The sequence below is a fragment of the Mytilus galloprovincialis genome, chromosome 9 (genome assembly GCF_965363235.1).
Source record: "Mytilus galloprovincialis chromosome 9, xbMytGall1.hap1.1, whole genome shotgun sequence".
In the NCBI taxonomy this organism is placed as follows: Eukaryota; Metazoa; Mollusca; class Bivalvia; order Mytilida; family Mytilidae; genus Mytilus; species Mytilus galloprovincialis.
Window position 1 is genome coordinate 31,051,280 of NC_134846.1, and position 20,170 is coordinate 31,071,449.

Below are 20,170 nucleotides of genomic sequence, written 5' to 3' on the forward strand. Positions count from 1 at the left end.
ACAGGAGACGTCGAGCGTATCATGCGCTCGTGGCGCAGCTGTTTATTTTTAATAAATTGTTTTAAATATCCTTAATTTCTTAAAAACAAAAAGTTTTAGATGGGCAGCGGTTTTTTTTAGTACATTTCCATTAAAAATTACTGCAAAAAAAATATTTAGTGTTGAACGCTTTTTTCACTCACCGCTACTAGATGTTGGAGCCTGTTTTTATAGGTGAAGAAACTTAAGTCGGTATGCTCTGAGAGAACCTCCGCTCTATGGTTGGAAATCTTCCAATCATGCCACGGACAAGATTTGAACTCCCGACCTTGATGTTGACAGTCTAGACTTACATGTAGGGATACAGCAGTTGGATCAGTCAGACAACTCGAAAAGGCCCCTCTCTCCCCCCCTCCTCCCCCCCCCACACACACACACAAGATATTGGTTGGTACCATAGCAATATCAAGTCAATGTAAACTGGCTTTTTTTCAAATTTCAAATGGTCTCCAAAGGAAATAAGGAACACACTTTCATTATCATTATTAGTATCATTATAAGTTGGTTGTCTTAATTAGAAATAAATGTCATACACACGGTAAAGGAGATGTTCTTGATTGACATACCATTTTATTTACATACCATTTTCTTTAAGTTCAGAGGTCATATTTTTGTAGCATTTTCTCGTTACATGTAGTTAAGATATACATATGTAGTAGATGTAAATGTGACGACACTAGCGCAGTATTTATGGGGTCTATGCTGTAGAGTTACACTTACATGTCACTAAGTTTGCTCTTAGATACTCGTGTTTTAGGAATTTAAAAAAAATCGAACTAACAAAATAACATAAAGCTCTCTGTAACAATATATATACGACATACATCTCCATCACGCAATATTGATATTAATAAACATCTGTCACAAACAAACGTACCATATAAAAGTACTGACACTTGAGCGGTTATTTTCAGTAATTGTTTTCGATCATTGCAAAGTAGGAAATTATAATGTTTTTTACTGCAGCACTGTTCGTGCTTTGTCTTCTGGGAACTGCCAGGCTTCACAAAGCTTCAATTTTATATGATCGACGAAATGTTGTGTCGACGTCACAGACAGGTAAGGAAGCAACCATTTGATTTTTAGGGGGAAAAGGGTAAGGGGTAGGGATACGAGGTGCTGGCATGGATGAAAAGTTCTGCATTTTTTAGTTGTCATCTCTGTCCTGTCTTTTTATATTTCACCGTATCCTGCATTTAAAAAAACGTTTATCCTGACTTTTTAAACATAAATTGTCATCCTGCCTTTTTACCAATTGTTCATCTTGCCTTTTTATTTAACTCCAAACTCTTGTCCTGCCCTTTTTTTTATTTGCTCCTAAACCTCCCCCTTAAAACTCAAATGGTCCATGTAGCTCCTTTAGAGTAATTTTATGTCCTTTAAATTTGTTGCTATCAATCCATTTTGGGGTACAAACAAAAATGTAAATGATTTGATAGTTTACAATTTAACAATTATATCATTATAATATAATAATATAATAACAGATTTTATTGCATAGCAATATGATATTTCCCACAGAAAGTAACCAAAAGTTAGCGTGCAATAAATTCTAATATTGCACTAGTGCAATAATTTTTCAAAATTCATGACGTCATCAACGACAAAATCTTAGTTTAAACCAATTTTTACTTTCAGATATTATATTGGTATACAATAAAAGGGTTTTTGCATGAATATTGGAGAATATTGTCAATCGTAGAACATATATTGCACTCACACGCTCGTGCAATATAAAATTCTACTCGGGATAATATCCCCCAAATATTCATGCAATAACCCTATATTATTTCATAGCAATATAATATTTCCCACAGAAAGTAACCAAAAGTTAGCGTGCAATAAATTCTAATATTGCACTAGTGCTATAAACCTTCAAAATTCACGACGTCATCAACGACAAAATCTAAGTTAAGCTCGTGCAATATAAAATTCTACTCGGGACAATATTCCCCAATATTCATGCAATAACCCTATAGTATGAGTAAGATTATAGAAATAAATAAGCAAAAAAAAATAAAATCGATTGTTTTGTAATTTGTATGGCATTCAAGATTTTAATATAAAAAAAAAGAAGCAATAATACCAGGCTGCTAAAAGTGATGGAGGACGCTCTCTGTGGATAAATACAGAATTATTATCACTTAGTAACACAATTTAATTCACTGTAAAGCCCCAGTCTCACTAGACCACGATCGCACCACGCTCACCGCGATCTAAAATAAATTCAGATCGTGGTGAGGTCGCAGTATGAGCGGCATGAAAATGTAAATTTCCATCGCTTTTACGATGCTACTACGTCCTCATTACGCTTCTACAACGATCCCGCTACGATTATACGACGTTCTCACCGCGCTTATTCTGCGACCTCACTACGCTTATCAAGATCTTTCTACGCTCATCATGTTCTCACTACGACCATACCACGAGTTATCCGATTGCAACACGATCTTACCACGCTTCTACTGCGCTTATAGCACGTTCTTACCACGATTATACTACGTTCATACCACGATCTTACTACGTTCTCAACACAAACGTCCACATCGTGTTCCATATCAATACAGTTCCATTCTTTCTATTTCTGATAAATACGTAGATTTTTCTGAAACAATACAGTCATGCCACCAAAATCTACTAGAACACGTGGGCGTGGTGGTAGGGGTTGATGTAGAGGCAAAGGGAGTTCTGATAGTAACGAATCCTGATCCAGCAGAGATGACGGACCGACCCCAATGCAACCTAAATTACAACCTATTGCTGGTTCATCAAGCTCAAATGACGATATTTTAGTGAACGATAGCAGAGATGACACACATGTGTCAATATTAGTAGATATAGGAAGATGTGGTATGAGTCAATGAGACAACTCTCCATCCAAGTAACAATTTATAAAAGTAAACCATTCTAGGTCAAGGTACGGCCTTCAACACGGAACATTGGCTCACATCGAACAGCAAACTATAAAGGGACCCAAAATTACTAGTGTAAAACCATTCAAACGAGAAACCCAACGGTCTAATCTATATAAAAACGAGAAGCATGGTTCGGAAAATGGACAAGAAGTCCTTATTACAAACAGACAAACAAAACCTTGAGAGATTTCATATATTTTATGTGAAAATGACAATAAGAATGAAAGTCGTAGTATGAACGTAGTGAGGTCGTAAGAAGAGCGTGATGAGGACGGAAAGGGCGTGCTAGAATCGTACTGTGGTCTTGAACAGCGTGGTGTAAACGTGGTATGGTCGTAGTGGAAGCGTAGTTGGGTCGCGTTGAGAACGTGATGGTCGTAGTGAGGTCGCAATAACGTCGCTGTGAGATCGTAGCGCAGTCTCTCCGAATAGAATCACGCTTTCGCTACGCTCTCGCTACGATGGCACAGCGACCTTTGCGATCTTTCCACGACCTAAGTGCGCTCTCACTACGCTTCTACTACGACCTGTTTTCATCACGACCGCACCACGATTGTTTTGAACATGTTCAAAGTTGGCCACGCTCACCACAATCTTGAAGACCTCACCACGACCGTGCTACGACCTTACTGCGATATACACGATCGTTCTACGATCATCAAAATTTGCATTTTTTTCGCAGATCGTAGTGCGATCGTGGCCTAGTGGGACTAGGGTATAATTGATTTTTTTGTCGAATGATGACATTCAACTGAAGATTCAGTTCTAGTCACAATGGAATGTATTTATTTGTTTACAAGATTGATCGTTTATATAAATATACAGTGTTTAATAATTTCTATTGTTTAACAATGCAAGCGTACATTTTAGATAAATACAGTGAATGAAAACTACGGTTCCTTATTTGTGCATTGTGATTTAAAATTCGTATGTTTTGTTTACAACTCTTTCTTGTATTGTTCTGGTCGTACTATTGCAAATATTCAATTTCATGACTGTATTATGTGTTTCCATAAGTTTACCATAGTACTATCACATGGTTAGGTTAGAAATTAATGGTAAACCATGTGTTTAGTGTTATAATCAATGTCTAATCTTACCGTTTTAATTCATTGACATAACTGAACGACTCGATTATCAATTAACAGTATTAGATAATCGTTGCAAAGAATCCACTTCAAACTTTTGTGAATGACGGTTTTAACTTTGCAGTGTTCCGAGAGTTTATGTTCTATGTTGAAGGCAAATGTAGTGACCTGCAATACAAGTACCGTTCAATTGTGTTTAGTCATATGTCTTGTGTTTCTGTCTCTGACCTATGTTTTCTGTATTTGGCATGTGTAGTGCATCATGACACAAGACATTGTTGCGTGAACCATTATGAACTTTCGTGCAGGACTGCAGTGTGTATTTTTGACATGGAATTCGAACTCTTGACGAGACTATGACTTTTTGACTCTTGACCTATGCACGTTGGGTGTGTCATCTTGATACAGTGTGTTCCTTGGTATATTACCTTGACCTCAAAATACAATTTTCAATTGACCTTGCTTCTGAATATGTGGTATGTAGATGTATTGTCATAAGATGGTGAGTCTAGTGGCACGAGGAACTTCATGTGAGCTTGACCTTTGCCCTCAATAGACAACTTGTATATTTTGTTTGAATTAAATGAAGAATTGTCTGATTGGCACTCATACCACATCTATATTAGATTTAGAGCTATGTTTGTTAGTTTTGGTTACCACGATGTCCCTTTCCTGAAAATCTGCTTGGTGTTTTTTTTGACAAGGAACTCTTGACCAGGCTATGACTTTTTGACTCTTGACCTATGCATATGGGTTGTGTCTCTTGGTATGATTACCTTGACGTCAAGTCAGGAGTCTCTGGTTGTGTTAGTCTTGTATGTTTTTTATTGTAAGTTCATTTTTATGTTTTGGAGTTTGAACTAGTACACATTTTGTTGAGAGGCCATCTGAAACCCGCCTCCGGTTGAGGGATTTTCTCGCTTTATTGAAGACCCATTGGTGGCCTTTGACTGCTTTCTGTTCTTTTGTCATGTTACTGTCTCTTTCACACATTCCACATTTTCATTCTCAATTTTAAAGAATGTTTGATTCAAATGAAAACTAAATCCTTTAATTTCCGCGAAAAATAAGAGAGAACATTTACTGCTTCAGTAGCAGCATGTGCTGCCAGTTGACTTGTGATAGATAATGCTAAATATTTCAATCATTTTACCTTAAATTTTATTTCATCGACATGTAGGTATGGATAGTCTGTTTTTACATCTTAAAAATTCACACAGAAGGTATACGAATAAACTGAACTCAATGCAAAGAACCTTTAAAGTACACTTAGACAGAGAGCTCAATCTAGTGAAACTCTTTGTTATGCTGGTCACATGTAACGTGAAATTTCACTGTCTGTTACCAAACTGAACAGAAACCCTAAAAAAAATATGCAAGTTAATTCTATTAGAAGTAGAATTCAATGGAAGTAAATAACCTGTTTACTGAAATAAATGTATAGAATATGTCTATTGGCCACAGATGCCTCTGCTTGTGAAAAACACAATGAATAAAATTCTACATATTATACATGTAGACGCAGGATTCACGGGATTCACGTAATTTTGACCGTTTTGTGACCATAAGCATTGTGTATAAGTTTCAAAACATTTAGTTGAGACAAACTAACGTTAAAGAACTGAAACAACAAATTTAGCATTTTTCCTATTTTAAGGATCAGTGTTGTCATTTGTATCATTGGTACTCGTACCACATTTTCTTACATCTAATAACTCATGAACAGTGACGCCACCCAATATCGAACTTGATAGATCTGTGTTATGGGGTAATAAGTATTGCGTATAAGGTATATAACATTTGATTGAGTCAAACTTTTTTAAGAGAACGGAAACGAAAAATTCGGCATTGTCTATGTTTTTAAAGGGACACGATAACTCATGAACGGTTAAAGTGACGCTACCAAATTTCAAATTTGATTTTGTGTTGTGTGGTAATAAGCATTGTCCCAGATTAGGGTGGTGGGGGTCCCGCTAACATGTTCAACCCCGCCTTCTTCGGTATGTATGTGAATAAATAAAATCATCATATATACATGTACCAGGACTAAATTTAGTATATACGCCAGAAGCGCGTTTCGTCTACAAAAGACTCATCAGTGACGCTCGAATCCAAAAAAGTTAAAAAGGTCAAATAAAGTACGAAGTTGAAGAGCATTGAGGACCAAAATTCCTAAAAAGTTTTGCCAAATACAGCTAAGGTAATCTATGCCTGAGGTAGAAAAGCCTTAGTATTTCAAAAATTTAAAGTTTTGTATTAAAACAGTAAATTTATAAATATAACCATATCAATGACAATTCATGTCAGCACAAAAAAGTGCTGACTACTGGGCTTGTGATACCCTCGGGGAAATAAATCTCCACAGTGGCAGTGGCATCGACCCAGTGGTTGTAAATAAACTAATCATAGATACCAGGACTAAATTTAGTATATACGCCAGACGCCACACTGTCGCAGGTCAGGAGCCTGTAATTCAGTGGAGAGTTCTCAATGACACTCATACCACATTTGGTGGAGGGCGGGGATCCCGCTAACATGTTTAACCCGGCCTTATTCGGTATGTATGTGCCTGTCCCAAGTCAGGAGCCTTTAATTCAGTGATTGATGTTTGTTTGTGTGTTACATATTTGTTTTTTCGTGCATTTTTTGTAAATAAATTAGGCCGTTAGTTTTCTCTTTTGAATTGTTTTACATTTTCATGTCGGTGCCTTTTATAGCTGACTATACGCGGTATGGACTTTGCTCATTGTTGAAGGTTGTATGGTGACCTATAGTTGTTAATTTCTGTGTCATTTGGTCTCTTGTGGAGTGTTCTCATTGGCACTTATGCCACATCTTCTTTTTTATATTGTGTATAAGTTTTGTAGTATTTGGTTGAGGCAAACTAAAGTTAGGATAACGGAACTCATTTTTGGGGACGTTCGGGACGAACTTTATGCCACTCCAATATGGCGCCAATACAGAAGTTCTGGCTATTGTGCTGGTATACTCATCCACTAGCACTGTTGTAACACACACACAATTTTATTATTATTTTATTATAAAAATATTCAATCTTAACTTTGATTTCTTTATTTTAGGCCGAATGATTATATGCATGCCCTTCACAAAGAGTATCACATTTGACAAATTAATTGTACATATACATTTTTGTAATATTTTGCAGCTTATTTTTCAACTAAATAAAGCTTACAAACTTAAATTGATCATCTTTTTCTTTTTATATGTTTTTTACCATTCTGTTTCGATCAAAACGATTTGTTAAATATACCATTCCCGTATGCAGGGGGCGTGAGTCCAAATACCCTCCCCCCCTTTGGAAATTCTTGGCTACGGGGCCTGTATACTTCACATGTATTTCTATCAAATCTGACATTATTACAAAGCCAATTAAATAAAGTTACGTCGAACTTGAAAATAAATGAGCAATCAAATATATATGCAAGTCGTCAACTGGTCAAGTATCACTACACACATCCTTGGCTAGATGCACATATCGTTGGCCAATTGAACGACATGTCGTAATTGGGGGTGTTGCTAAACGGCGGAAACGGAAAACGGAACGGAATACGGAACGGAAACAGTAAACGGAAACAGAAAGAATTAACATAGTAAGTAAGTAAGTAAGTAAATTTTATTTAGAGTCGGCATATATATACATAATAACAGAGAAAACATGAGCTCTGGTGAGCTCTTTAACCGACTATCACATAAAAAACATGCAGCATCATGCAAATACTACCAAATAAAACTAAAAAAACATGCAATATAATGAAAGCAACTCTATTTGATTTGTGAGCCTCCAGAGTCAAAGTTCATGTGGCAAGTGCCTCTATGTGCATTGAAACGGGGGAATCAGCAAATCACTTGGGATCATAAAATATAACAGACTAAAAGCATAAAAACAATAATAAATAAATATAAGCACTAGCATTTAATGGCAGATATATTACAAAAAAATGCATAAAAAGCAGAGCAAAAGGCCATTATAAAAAGAAAGAAAGAAATTTCAGCTTTGAGACAGCACTGGGTGGAAACGACATGAACTGCAGTAACATTTTTGACCCCCACACCAGGAATTTATATAATTCCTAAACTGGTCAAAAGAAGTCATGAGTCTAGCCTCATTAGGAAGTGAGTTCCATACTTGTGCTGCCTCAAATCTAAAGGATCTTTTACCATAACTGGAGGTTCTAGGTCTAGGTACCTCAGCAGTGTTTACATACCTGAAATTATATGAACTGTTTTTTATTACAACTAAATCTTGAATAAATAAAGGACATTTTTTATTAATTATTTTAAAGGTCTCCAAGGCAATTGAGCGCATTCTACGAGTTTTTAATGATGGAAGGTTCGAAATCTGCAGGAGTGTTTCGTATGAGCTCTGATGGTCTTCATAAATAAATCGAAGCGCTCTTTCTTGTATTTTTTCTATTTTCCTGGTATTTTGTTCCCCACAGAAATGCCAAGTCAAAGGGCAATAACTAAAGTTAGACATGATAAAAGAGTAGTAAATTGTAAGCTTACTCAGTTTGTTTAGATGTTTCCCAATTCTTTTCAAAACATTTAATTGCCTTGCAGCCTTTTTACAAATATTTGAAATGTGTAAATTAAAGTTTAATTTAAAATCAATCGTAACTCCAAGTAGTTTAACCTCATCCTCACATGATATAGAAATACCATTCAAATCAAACACAATCTTTTTATCATGTGTTTTTTGCCAAGAGAGATAGCTTGAAATTTCTCTGGGTTGGCCTGCATTTTATTGGAAGAAAACCACTGTATTAAAAAATTGCTGTCTTCCTCAAGAGCAGAAATTACATCTTGTAAGGAATTTCCAGACTTTGACAAAGTATTGTCATCAGCATAATTATATAAAGAACAATTTTTTACAAAAAAGAACAATCATTAATAAAAATATTAAATAGGATAGGTCCAAGGATAGAACCTTGTGGTACCCCTTTAAATATGTCAAGCATACCACTTAAATTTTGGTTTACTTTCACACACTGTTTTCTTTTTGTTAAATAACTATATAACATATCAAGTGAGGATTTGGATAGACCATAAGCTTTTAGTTTCAGTAGCAGTAAGTCATGGGGGAGACAGTCAAATGCTTTTGACAAGCCCATAAGGATAGCTGCAAGGTATTTATTTTGATCTAAGGCTAATTTCCAATCTTCAATTACTCTTAATAAAGTTGACTGACATCCAAAACCAGATCTAAAAGCTGCCAAAAAAGGACTGAAGATTTTATCAAAGTACTGCACTAATTGTACTTCTATGGCATTTTCAAAAATTTTAGAAACTTACTGGTCTATAATTTCCCTTTTCTAAAACACTATACTTTTTGTGAATAGGTGCAACTTGAGCTTCCTTAAGACGGTCAGGGAAGGTCGATGATGATAAGGACAAATTAACAATATCTTTTCTTTTTGTTAATTTTATCTACATAGGCATGTTTTATATAGTATTTCACATGTTCACAAGAAAAAAAACACCAGATGAATGAATTTAAAATAAAAGATTTCAAAGCATAAAGTATTGAAATAATTACCAGGAGATGATGAGACTATTTTTTTGAAATATTTGATAAAGTCATGTGTACGTAGTTCATGCGATTCAGGATAGTCTGTTCGACTTTTCTTTTCTTTTTAAAATTTTGATCAATGTCAATAAGATAGCAACCCAACAACACGAAACAAATCTCTATGGGCCTATAAAAGATTGACATCGGCCTTGATTCTATAAATCGAATGTGAGGTAATAAACTTGGGGGAAATCCTTTGCATCAGTTTTCTTCTTTGTTTTTTTTAATTGCCTTGAAACAAAATTAGTGATGTGGTGTATCTTGTTGCGTTGTTCTGCATTGGTGATTTTCGTTGTATCTTTTCTTGTATAATGGAAAGAAAACCTAAAAGAAACCTAATAGGACAATGGTGTATGGACAAAATCCGATATGGAAACTATAATAGAAACTTGTATATACTTTAGTTTTATGAAGAAAAAAATGACAAAATCTCTCACTATACAAAGCCTGTCTAAACATTTACAATACTCAAGGATTTGTATAGTAAATCCTTGCAATACTGATGTATGTTCAGTGTTTGGTATTTACATAGGAAAAGCATTATATCTCCTAGAATTTAAATCAATTAATACGAATTGATGTGCAAAATGTGGCGAACAATTCGTAGCCTACATGGATATATACTATTTGCACAGTGCCCTCACGAAGATTTTCGTAGTCATGTCCCAAGTTTTTCAAAAACAAATTGTTCACGTTACTTTTTAAATATCTTGGTTAATTCTTCTCTGAAAATTCAATATCTCTCAAGTAGCCGTGAATTTTGTTTCATAATATTATATTAAGTGAAAATAGTGTCACTAATTCAGTATTCTGTTTTACTATATTTATAGAAGAAACAAGTGAAACTGCGAGCTACTGCTCACTGATGATACCCCCGCCGCAAGTGGATAATATTAATAGTGTAAAAATATGCAAGTGTTCGGTAAACAGGAAGTTGTCGAGTGATGAATTTTAAAAACGAATCACACGGTATAGCTGACTTATATAAATCCTGAAACCAAATTTCAGAAATCCTTGTATTGTAGTTCCTGAGAAAAATGTGACGAAAATTTTCAACTTGGCTATCATGTGTAAAATCATACAAGTGTTCGGTAAACAGGAAGTTGTCAAAAAAAGAAAAAAAAAGGCCAAAAAGACCAAAAGACAAACAGACAAACAGACAAACAATTGTACACAAAACACAACATATAAACTAAAGGCTGAGCAACACGAACCCTACCAAAAACTTGGGGTGATCTCAGCTGCTCCGGAAGGGTAAATTGATTCAGCTGCACATGTTACACCCGTTAACATAGACATATTCATTCACACAAGAGGAATATTGAAATTTGAAAGTTACTTTTAATTTTGGTAGTTTTTAATGATTTTGGTGTTATGTCAAGACAACTGAAAACTCATTCTGCTCTGTTCTTTTTTATGACGGAAATGATATTTTATTTCACACTACGCATCTGATCATTTTGATGTTTCTATTGGCCATACACCCAATTTTTTCAAGATATCACTGATATCATTTACTTAATAACACCTGACCAGAACAGTTCCTTGAGATACCCCAGAATCAACGGTCTGTTGGACCTGTTTGATGCTGTTCAATTTACCACGACTCTTTGCTTGCAGAAGCATAGGAATGAGTAAATCCAACATTGCATGTGTTTTACCTGGTTTCCTGTAGCTGTTTAATTTTGATTTAATAGTTTATATGGGGCGTTTTCAAAATATGAAATAAATATATCTGTAAGGTGTTCACTAACGATTTTTTTGGCGCAATACATTTAATTGTAACTGCGACATTAACGTAAATATATAAAAAGAAGATGTGGTATGATTGCCAATGAGACAACTCTCCACAAGAGATTAAAATGACACAGAAATTAACAACTATAAGTCACCGTACGGCCTTCAACAATGAGCAAAGCCCATACCGCATAGTCAGCTATAAATGGCCTCGAAATGAAAATGTAAAACAATTCAAACGAGAAAACTAACGGCCTTATTTATGTACAAAAAATGAACGAAAAACAAATATGTAACACATAAACAAACAACAACCACTGAATTACAGGCTCCTGACTTTGGACAGGCACATACATACAGAATGTGGTGGGGTTAAACGTGTAGTAGGATCACAACCCTCCCCTTAATCTGGGACAGTGGTATAACATTACAACACAAGATTAACTTGAAGTGGACGTGGCCGGGTACTTGTACATCCCAACAGCAAAAAGACACTAGGTATAGTACTTGCAGTTAACTGACAGCTAGTTCAAAGCCACTAACAACCAACAAAAATTCATGCATCTAAGACGTAACCATTGATGGTACTATAATAATCTAGTCTAAGACGATAACGCATTATGTTGGAGCATACTATATGTTGCAGCATCCTTCAGTGAATGCATGTTTGAGATACTTCATACTTGAATAGCGGAAATGCACAAATGTCTCCTGTTGTCCATTCATCACGTATCATGCTGGAATCGATGATTGTTGAAAAAATGGTGAATAATAATATGATAGCTGCTAATTCATTTTATATTTTTTTTAACATTCTATAACCTATTTCGTCTGGCCCTCATACTTTTTAGGTATTGAATCAATATTCTTATTTTGTTTTCGTCCATACTTAAGTTATTATGTCTTTCCAATTTGGATGTAACGGTTTATTTAGTGGTACATATTTAGTTGATGTCTTCTTAGTTGATACAATTATAGTGATATATTCAATCAATATTTTTGCTCTGTCATGGTCGTTTTCTGCTAGTACTAAGACCTGCTTTAGTCTTTAGTGGTATACTTTGAGAGTTCTTTTTTTAACTGACCTGGGTCCAGCTAAGTGAGCTTTTCTCATCACTTGGCGTCTGTCGTCCGATTTTCGTCTTTGTTAACTTTTACAAAATGTTCGGGCTCAGTCTCTGAAACTACTGGGCCAAATGTTATTGAACATATGGCTTTTAAGGAGTCGCCCGATAGTTTTGGTTAAACTTTGCAACAATTATCATCGGTGTATCTAGTTTAAAAACTGTGTGAAAAACATGTCTAATCTGTCATCGGACTCGGACTTCTTTTAAAATTAGGTTTACTGTGTATTGCTTCATATGTGTTTCTTAATTCTACATTGGCTAGAGGTATAGGGGCAGGGTTGGGCTCTCACAAAATATGTTTACCCCCCCCCCCTTTCCGCATTTTTTCGCCTGTCCCAATTTCAGGAATCTCTGACCTTTGTTAGTCTAGTTTATATGTTTTGGAGTTTAGTGTGACGCCCATTTTCACTGAACTAGTACACAATTTTATTTAGGGGCCAGCTGATACCACCTCCGGGTGCGAGATTTTCTCGCTGCGTTGAAGACCAATTGGTGGCCTTCTGATGTTGTCTGGTCTTTCATCGGGTTGTTGCTTCTTTGACTTTTTTTTATTCTCAATTTTATTAGAATCTTGAGCTCTACCTTATGTCCATTCACGTCAAAACGGTCAAATGACTAGGAGTTATCGACCTTATTTGACGAATTTTCTCACTTACATGTTCGCCTGTTATATTGAAATATATGATAGATAGAAACTTTTAATAGCAAAAATTATCAGCAAGATCTATTGATGTTCATAGTTCTTTTTTCCCTCCCCTTAAATTCCGTCTATATAAAAATTTCTTTCCGTTTCCGTTTCCGTTCCGTTTTCCGTTTCCGCCGTTTAGCAACACCCCCTAATTGGATGGTTTTAAAACTTCTAGAAATATTAACGGAAATAAGAGATGAGAAAAGGAAAATAAATGAAAACAGAACAACTGGATTAAATAAAAGGATGTTCGATATACTGTATATTTCGGTTTATATTTAAAATATATACGATGCTTTCTTTCATCTAATTTCCTAATCAAAATAATTAAAATGAGAAGATAAATACCTTACAGCTTCCTTTACCGTCGATGCTGCGGAATGTTTAATGTTATAAAACAATTTTAGCGTCTTTGACCTAGTTTATCTTTTTATTCGGATACTTGCGGTTAACTTCTCCAAGTTCAACGGGAACATTAGAATGATCTAGAATAGAACCCAGATGGAACCAAGAAGTTGGGTTGCTATAACCAAGGTTCAGAACCAAAAAAAAAAAAAACAACAGATGGAACCAAGGTTTAGAACCAGAATGCCCGGATAGAACCTATAATTGCATTCGGAATTCTCATGACTTTTTATACCTTCCACGAATTTTCCAAATCATTTATTTATTTAGTATACAAGATTAATCGTTGATATAAATATACAGTGTTAATTTCCAAGCGTACATTTTAGATGAATAAATACGGTTCCTTATTTGTGCATTGTGGTTAAAAATTCGTATGTTTTGTTTACAACTCTAATTGTATAATTTGTTCTGGTCGTACTATTTCAGATATTCAATTTCATGACTGTATCATGTGTTTCCATCAGTTTACCATAGTACTATCACATGGTTAGGTTATAAATTAATGGTAAACCCTAGTTTTTAATGTTTTAATGTCTAAAATTACCGTTTTAATTTATTGACCTACATGTAACTGCACGACTCGATTCTCAATTAACATTAAGATAATCGTTGCAAAGAATCCTGCTCAAACTTTTGTGAAAGACGGTTTTAACTTTGCAGTGTTGCGAGAGTTTAATGTTCTATGTTGAAGGCAATTGTAGTGACCTGCAATACAAGTACCGTTCAATTGAGTTTAGTTATATTTCTTAGGTTTCTGTCTCTGACCTAGGTTTTCTGTATTTGGCATGTGTACACATCATGACACAAGACATTGTTACGTGTACCATGATGAACTTTCGTGCAGGAATGCTGTGTGTATTATTAACATGGAACTCTTGACCAGACTATGACTTTTTGACTCTTGACAAATGCACGTTGTGTGTGCCATCATGATACAGTGCGTTCCTTGGTATATTACCTTGACCTCAAAATATAATTTTCAATTTACCTTGCTTCTGAATATGCGGCATGTGAGCTTGACCTTTGCCCTCAATGTACAACTTGTATATTTTGTTTGATTTGGTATATTTCTATATAATTTATATATAACTAAACAGGCGTGTGTCTTTATGGAGAAGCTGCTGAAAGAATACTCAGTCTGGCGTTGGCAATGAAAGATTCAAATCCAAAATGTCATAGTAAGAAATTTACATTAGATATTATCAGAAACGTTTTCGACTCGTATATCGCAAAAATATTATTATAACTAACTGGAAATTGGCAATGTAAGAAATACAATGTTTTCAACTATCTAACAGAACGAGTTTAACACGATTTTTGTATATACTCATGATCAGTAGCATTATGTTTATTGTACGCTCTTTCGTAAAGGGAAAATTTGAAGCTTATAGCACGTACACAATGTACTCGAAGTTTAATATACAGTAGATAGGTTTGAAATGGGTTTTTTTCCATGCCTGTTCGTTTTTATTTATACTGTTTTACGTAATAACGTAACTGTCATGTCGGGGCCTTTCTTGGCTTACGATCAGTTTTGCTGTCTAAAGACCGTACAGTGATCTGATATATCATTTCTCACATCTAAGCCATTTGTTCTTTGGTAGATACATCTAGTTGTCTCAATGTCAGACAGTCATATCACATCTTCTTGGTTTTATATTATAAGTTAAGTATTTTATATTTTATAGGAAGACGACCACGCGATTGTAATGATATTCCAGAATTGTGTCCAAGTGACGTATACACAGTTTATCCAAGATACTCAACTGGATTTGACGTCTATTGTGAAATGAAAATAGACGGTGGACATTGGACTGTAAGTTATAGAAGTGAGGAAAGATAAATGATATTGTCATTTTGTTTAGTTTCTGTTGTTACCTATTCTGACATCGGACTCGGACTTCGCTTAAACTGTGTTTTACTGTGCGTATTGTTGTGTGTTTGTTTTTCTGCATTGGCTAGAGGTATAGGGGAGGGTTGTGAATTCAAAAACATGATTAACCCCTCCGCATTTTTGCGCCTGTCCAAAGTCGGGAGCCATTGGCCTTTGTTAGTCTTGTATGATTTTTAATTTTAGTTTCTTGTGTATAATTTGGAGTTTAGTATGACGACCATTCTCACTGAACTAGTATACATATTTGTTAAGGGTCAGCTGAAGGACTCTGCCGGGTGTGGGAGTTTCTCGCTAATTGAAGACCCATTGGTGGCCTTCGGCTGTTGTCTGCTCTATGGTCGGTTTATTGTCTCTTTGACGCATTCCCCATATCCGTTCTCAATTGTATAATTGTTTTATTAGCCATTGTATTATTTTCATCAATCATAATTGGCGAACACAAATGTGTTTTTCCCTCTTACATTTGTAGATATAGGAAGATGTGGTATGAGTGTCAATGAGACAGCTCTCTATCAAAGTAACAATTTATAAAAGCACACCAATATACATTTTGTAGGTCAAGGTACGGTCTTCAACACGGAGCCTGGGCTCACACCGAACAGCAAGCTATAAAGCGCCACAAAAATTACTATTGTGGAACCATTCAAATGGGAGCATTCTCTTCTTGGAGGTGGTCATTAGTTAATATCTTACATATATACCCTGTAGACTGCAACACCTTCAAAGACAGCTGCCATTTTTATCGAGTTACGTAAGATGAGATGTGATTTTTTTGCTTAAGATTTTTCTTAATGTGTATTTTTATAAGGGTTGTCTTTCAATGATGCTACGTCATGATAAACATAAAAAAAAGGTCAAATTTTAATCGAAAACTGGTTATAGGATTGTCTTAGAATTTTGATACTCAGTTATACGGGTAAATGTGGAAATTTCCTAGAGAAAACTGCTGGTAACTGGTATATTTCTAAATCATTTCAAATGGAAGTTAAAAAATCTCAAATCATTTTATTCAAGGTTTTTCAAAGACGAGAGAATGGAGCTGTTGATTTCTTTCGAGGTTGGGATGACTACAAACATGGATTTGGAGACATCGAGCATGAATTCTGGCTCGGTAAGCTATATATTTAAAGTTGTCTACATTTTTTATGCCCCATTTATGAGCATTATGTTTTCTGGTCTGAGTGTCCGTCCGTTCGTTCGTTCGTACGTCCGTCTGTCCAGCTTCAGGTTAAAGTTTTTTGTCGAGGTAATGTTAGAGGTTTTGGTCGAGGTAGTTTTTGATGAAGTTGAATCCAATCAACTTGAAACTTAGTACACATGTTCCCTATGACATTATCTTCCTAATTTTAAAGCCAAATTAGAGGTTTTACCACATTTTCAAGGTCCACTAAATTTAGAAAATGATGGTGCGGATGGGGCATCCGTGTACTTGAGACACATTCTTGTTTGTTTATCGGTTGTTGTGACCATTCAACCTCCAAAAACTGAAGTAATCTATATTTGACCAATATGAAACAGTCCTAAAAGAGTACTTATTTATATATTATCAATCTAGACCTGTTTATAGGTACATCAGTTTGCTCTTTATTTTATCGACAGTTTCAACGTTTTTCAAGTAGTTGTTTCCATTTGATTCAATTTTCTGTCTTTAAAAGCCCAAATAAATTCAGGTTTTATACGCTTGGACACATACATGTACTTCAGTTGAATGAATGATGATTTATTTCTACAGGGAACAAGCAGATGCATTCACTTACAGCACAAGGAAGGTACGAAATGAGGATAGATCTGTCTGACTTTGATGGGAACCATGCATTTGCAAAATACAAAGATTTCAAAATAGGAGATGCAAGTTCAAAGTTCAAACTTACGGCAACTGGATACAACGGCACTGCAGGTAAAAGAATGTAACTTAACGTATCCTACAAACTGACCACTTTTAATTAAATTATTAAGTTTGTCTGAATTGAATATAATTGCGATGGATTTAAAACGTAAGGTTCATTACATTTATGTACCAATATTCCGTAAAATGGATAAAACAGGATTGTGTTTCAAAAAGAGGATATTAAATTTACTCCATTAAAAAGAAATAACTTGATTTATAAAAAAAAAAAAGATCAGCAACTTAAATGAAGTAAAAATTGACATCAAGCACATTGTCAAGATATATTTTTCTCCCTAATTCTATGGAAATTAACCCCTTTCCGAACCCATTGTATAAAAGAATTAATCAACGTGTGGTTGCTGGTGATCTCAAAAGATCATTGGATGATTTTAAGGGTCATGACCTTTTTAGCTAACTGGATGAATCAAAATAATTTTTTATGCTAACAGGTGTTAATGAAATTGACAACTTCGTGCAATGTGAAAGGCACTCGAAGGGGATTTACAGTTAACAAAAAAAGAAAATGTATTTTTTAATCATTAGAGAAACAGATTCTTACATAGTTACTCGTGGATTATCGGATTTATCCAATCTCGAAAGTTAAATTATAAATTTTAACTATCTCGATATATCCCTTTCCTGACATGTATCATTATTTTTATTTAATCAACGTGTGGATCGTTTGATCTCAGTTCTTCATTGTTCAAAATTCGAATTTTCTTGCTTTCTTCTGAATTTCCTATTGGGACGGCACGAAAAAAGGCGACCATGCCTGATGACGTCACATAGAAAGAACACATCTTTTTGCAGATCATTTGAAATTGTCTGCATATTGTTTAAAAATCATTAGAGAAACAGATTCCACCACCAAATCTTGTGTAATACGATATTTATCCACTCTCGACAGCTGAATTTTAAATATTTAAATGTCTGGAGTGGATACATATCGCATCACATTAGATGCAGTGGTAAAATCTTTATTTATCGCTATTTTGTGCATTTTCCCTTTGATCTTTTTTTGTGATCATTTTTCATATCATGCTACTGGCTTGAGATGGAAAATTATCGCTAGAAACTAAGGACGCATTTGGCGTTGCTAATGAAATTGACATGAAATTAAAAACGTCGTCATAGGTAAAATAGTGATAAACAGATTATCATTGGTCAAGCGAGAAAATCAATCTCGTTGAGATGATCAACGATAATCTATAACTACATGTACATGTACGTAAAAAATAAGGCTAGTTTCCCCGTTTTTTTTTTCCTGTTTTGCTATGATACCCGTATGTTGTAAGGGAGAGAACCAGCCTAGCAGATATTAAATACAAATGTTAATACCCTACATGGAACAAATTGAGCCTCCAATGAGAACTCTTGTTATACATGTATGTGGGATAAATAATTTGTTATGTCTTATATTATTAATCAAATATTTTTTAATGATTTGTGGTTCGTTAAAACTCGATCACATATAAATTTGTATTTACTACGTGCTGTGGGGTCTAGCATTTCGCAGGTCAAGTCAGCATATTGGACAGGTCATACATCATGCTACTAAAATACATTCTAGTTTTACATTATGCATGCAATATATGTTGATTAATACTATGACAGTTGTAGCCTTTGGTTGAGGTCAACACGATCTTATATCGACCTATTGAAGCATATCGACCTCAGACTTGATCCCCGGTCTGTATTCTTCTCTTACATGTATATAGATAAAATTCGTACCGACCTCACACAAGGGCTATAATTGCATAATATCAGCTTCAAATATTCATTTTAAACAAGTAATTATTTTTCAATAACATTTTATAGGAAACAGCTTGGCACACCATAATGGCAACGCCTTTTCAACCAAAGACATGGATAATGATAATTCCAAATTGTGCTACTTTTTACACTGGCGCTTGGTGGTTTAACAGTTGTACTACGTCTGACTTGAATGGAGTATACTTCAATAAGACACCAGACCAGAAACACGATGGTGTCTACTGGCGAACATGGAGAGGAAATAACTACTCACTAAAGCATTCATTGATGATGATGCGGAGGATAAATTAATTCGATTAAACCATATACTATTAGACCAGTCTTGTTATTGTCTTAAAAAACGAATACTGGAAGAATTCACAAATATGCATTTGTTATCGTTTGATCAAATCAAACTGAAACGGCCTAGCATGAAAAAAAAAGAAGATCAACGGTAATTATTACCAAATGTTGCACACTCTTTAAACTATTGCTACATGTAATTAGAAGTAAAGTTTAGAAAAAAGTGCAATTGATCTAGATCTGTTTACAATGTTACGACTATGTAAATGATTTGTTAGAGCTGTTCTTTCAAGTTCAATTGATATTTGCAGAGGTTGATTTACAACTGATAAAATTTCTAAATTGCTATATAAAGGCAATAGCAGTATACCGTTGTTCGAAACTCATAAATCGATAGAAAAAAAAACAAATCCGGGTTACATGTACAAACTTAAACTGAGGGAAACGCATTAAATATAAGAGGAGAACAACGACACAACATTCAAACTGTAACACACAGAAACTAACTAGTAAGCATTAGACAAAATCCGATGATAATAACAAATATATAAGGAATCGATACTTTAAAAGATTTACTGACAAATTAAAACAAAAGTGCGTAGATTTTGCGAAAACTTTATTAAATTCTTACAAAGGTTTCAACATTTGGTTTTGAATTCTGACTCTTCATTGTTGTTGTTATTGGTTTTGGTAGGCGGCTTACTTATATAGTAATTGCGCCTTGAATTCATATAACATAAA

At 34.8% G+C, this 20,170-nt stretch overlaps 1 pseudogene; it reads left to right on the forward strand.

Moving 5' to 3' along the window:
* Nucleotides 1-960: 960 nt before the first annotated feature.
* LOC143046744 (fibrinogen C domain-containing protein 1-like) lies at nucleotides 961-19,461 on the forward strand (annotated as a pseudogene).
* The last annotated feature ends 709 nt before the right edge of the window (nucleotides 19,462-20,170 follow it).